Genomic DNA, 3,989 nt, shown 5'->3' with positions numbered 1-3,989 from the left:
TGCATTGTGTGAAGAAATGCTTCCTTTTGTTTGTTTTAAACATGCTGCCTATATTTAATACTAATTCATCTGATGTGGCAGTTTTGCCTGAAGCCAAGGAGTGAATGGATTTATGGACTAACCTCTCACCTATCTCTGCCTTTGGTATACCTGTTCTTTGAATAAACTTCAATCAAATCAATAAAGAGGACTTCACTCTCCATTGGTGCTCTGTTGTGTGGTCTGTCCGGGCCCAGATTTCAGCTTTCCAAGGGTGGTAGTAGTGTTCTTGCTCTAGCAATCCTACAGAGCACAAGTCTGGACCTGCTCAGCGCACACTATGCAGCTTTTCTTGCTTGTTAATCATACTTTTGACTATTAATTATTATAAATTATTTCTTAATGCTGACAGTGTGCCCAGCGTAAGACAAAAAGCTGATGTAGTCCTGTGATGTATTTAGTGATGTCATTGCTACTGACTTTTTCTGTGTACTGCATCTTTAAATCTCTGCTTGGAGAGACAAGAAGCCATTTTGAGAAGCAGAGTTACAGTAGCTTGTTATAGAGGAGACACACACATTGTTCTCTCTCACGGAGACATTACTTTGGTGTTCTCTCTCTCTTTTTTTTCTTGTTTCCTCTAGTAATAATTCAATAAATAATTCATACTGAGAGGATACAGTATGGGGACCTTCATGGGTGTAAAAGGCTATTGGGTCCCTGAACTGAGGAACTATGTTTTATTAACTGATCTAGGGTAAAAATTTCAAATAGCACCTAAGTCCCATTTTCCAAACTGACTTAGGCCTAGACCCGCAAAGAAGCTAGGTATATACTCAGGCTGATGCAGCTACATTTTTTTTAAACTATAGTGCACATTATTGTTGATGAATGATCAAGATAATATTCAAAGAATGTGGCTAAACATTGTGGCTTGCTACCTGGGAAGCCCTATTCCTCTGCATAGGCTAAAAACAATGACCAGATTTCTAAATTCTTACCCTCTTTTTGCACACCTCGTGTGTAAGTACTTGGTGTGAAAGCTTCCATTAAGACAGTCATAGTTTATGATATCTGAGTTCCATAGTAGAAGTCACATTTTTCCAATAATGTGCAGTACAAAGTCTTGGTGTTACATTCTATCTTTAGCATGGTTGCTCAATCAGAGCTAGTATGGCTATGTCTCCTTGAGCTGGAATTTGTACCTTCCAGCTTAAAGTGTAGATGTACCCTAAATCTCAGTGAAAGTCAAAGGGTAAGGCTTTTAGGGTAAGGCTGGTCAAAATTCTTCTGTCAAAACTGGTTTCTATAACAAATTTCAACTTTTTGTCCCAAAATAAAGTTTTTGGACTATTGATGGAAAAAAGTGTCAGAGCAGGTCCACTTTTAGGCTTCTAAAGGCTAGATTTTAAGGTATTTAAAGATAAACAAACTAGAGAAATGCAACCTAGATGGAGCTACTATAAGGTGGGTGAAAAACTGGTTGGAAAACCGTTCCCAGAAAGTAATCAGTGGTTCACAGTCATGCTGGAAGGGCATAACAAATGGGGTCCCGCAGGGATCATTTCTGGGTCTGGTTCTGTTTAATATCTTCATCAGTGATTTGGATAATGTCATAGAGAGTACACTTATAAAGTCTGAGGATGATACCAAGCTGGGAGGGGTTGCAAGTGCTTTGGAGGATAGTAAAGTAACTCCTCACTTAATGTTGTCCCGGTTAACATTGTTTTGTTGTTATGTTGCTGATCAATTAGGGAACATGTTCGTTTAAAATTGTGCAATGCTCCCTTATAACGTCGTTTGGCAGCTGCCTGCTTTGTCCACTGCTTGCAGGAAGAGCACCCTGTTGGACCTAGTTGGGGGCTTGGAACCAACCTAGTTGGGGGCGTGGACCAGCAGCCCCCCTATCAACTCCCTGTTCCCCTAAGTTCCCTGTGCGGCAGCCGCCCAGCAGGCTATCAATTGCCAGCAGTTCAGCTGTCCCTCCCCCCACTGCTATGTGCTGCTCCTGCCCTCTGCCTTGGAGCTGCTCCCCAGAGCCTCCTGCTTGATGTGCGGGGTGTGGGGAAAAAGGGGGGCTAATGCCAGGGTGTCCCCCTCCACCCTGCTCCTGTACCCCACTTACCCCATCTTCCATAGAGATGGGGAGACACATAACAGGGCTCAGGACGGAGGGAGCTTCCTGGCAGCAGCTGCTATCTCAGCTTTCTGATTAACTTAAAAAGGCAGTGTACGTAGAGTGGGGTCAGTGTACTTAAAGGGGCAATGCGCATCTCTCTCTCTCCCACACAGGGTGTGTGTCTTTGTCTCTGTCTGCCATGCTTCTCCCCTCCTTCCATTTGTGCTGCCTTGTAGAGTGTGAGGCTACATTAACAATGATGAGTTAACACTTGAGGGCTCAGCCAATTGCTAGTTCATCGTCTCGCAGTAAGGCATCCCCTGGGAAATATCCCACCCTCTGACTTTACCACCTCAACCAAGCTTCACAATCATCATCGTTGTGTAACAGTATTAAATTGTTTAAAACTTATACTCTGTGTGTGTGTGTGTGTGTGTGTGTGTGTGTGTATGTATATAATGTAAATGGGGGGGAGTTAGGTTCTAGGGAAATTTTTTTCGCCAGACAAAAGATTTTATAGATAGATAGATAGATTAGATAGATAGATTTTAAAAAAATTTCCCTGGAACCTAACACCCCCCCCCCCATTTACATTCATTCTTATGGGGAAATTGGAGTCACTTAACATCGTTTCGCTTAAAGTCACATTTTTCAGGAACATAACTAAAACGTTAAGTGAGGAGTTACTGTATTAAAATTCAAAATGATCGGGACAAACTGGAGAAATGGTCTAAATAGGATGAAATTCAATAAGGACAAATGCAAAGTACTCCATTTAGGAAGGAACAATCAGTTGCACACATACGAAATGGGAAATGACTGCCTAGGAAGGAGTACTGTGGAAAGGGATCTGGAGGTCATAGTGGATCACAAGCTAAATATGAGTCAACCGTCTAACGCTGTTTGAAAAAAAGCGAACATCATTCTGGGATGTATTAGCAGGAGTGTTGTAAGCAAGACACAAGAACAGGTTTCAGAGTAGCAGCCATGTTAGTCTATATCCTCAAAAAGTAAAGGAGTACTTGTGGCACCTTAGAGACTAACAAATTTATTTGAGCAAAAGCTTTCGTGAGCTACAGCTCACTTCATCGGATGCATGCAGTGGTAGGTAGGTAACTTCTGGGAAATAGCTCACCTTACCTGATCACTCTCGTTACAGTGTGTATGATAACACCCATTGTTTCATGTTCTCTGTGTATATAAAATCTCCCCACTGTATTTTCTACTGCATGCATCCAATGAAGTGAGCTGTAGCTCACGAAAGCTTATGCTCAAATAAATTTGTTAGTTTCTAAGATGCCACAAGTCCTCCTTTTCTTTTTGAAGACACAAGAAGTAATTCTTCCATTCTACTCTGCGCTGATTAGGCCTCAACTGGAGTATTTTGTCCAGTTCAGGGTGCCACATTTCAGGAAGGATGTGGAAAAATTGGAGAGAGTCCAGAGAAGAGCAACAAAAATGATTAAAGGTCTAGAAAACATGACCTATGAGGGAAGACTGAAAAAACTGGATTTACTTAGTCTGGAGAAGATTCAGAGGGGACATAACAGTTTTCAAGTATATAAAAGGTTGTTACAAGGAGGAGGAAGAAAAATTGTTCTTCTTAACCTCTGAGGATAGGACAAGAAGCAATGAGCTTAAATTTCAGGAAGGGAGGATGAGGTTGGACATTAGGAAAAACTTCCTAACTGTCAGGGTGGTTAAACACTGGAATAAATTGCCTAGGGAGATTGTAGAATCTCCATCATTGGAGATTTTTAAGAGCAGGTCAGACAAACACCTGTCAGGAATGGTCTAGATAATACTTAGTTCTGCCATGAGTGCAGGGGACTGGACTAGATGATCTCTCGAGATCCTTTCCACTTCTATGATTCTATAAAGATACAGATAG

This window comes from Dermochelys coriacea, chromosome 3 (assembly GCF_009764565.3).
Source record: "Dermochelys coriacea isolate rDerCor1 chromosome 3, rDerCor1.pri.v4, whole genome shotgun sequence".
Lineage (NCBI taxonomy): Eukaryota > Metazoa > Chordata > Testudines > Dermochelyidae > Dermochelys > Dermochelys coriacea.
Note: the sequence above shows the minus strand (reverse complement) of the source record.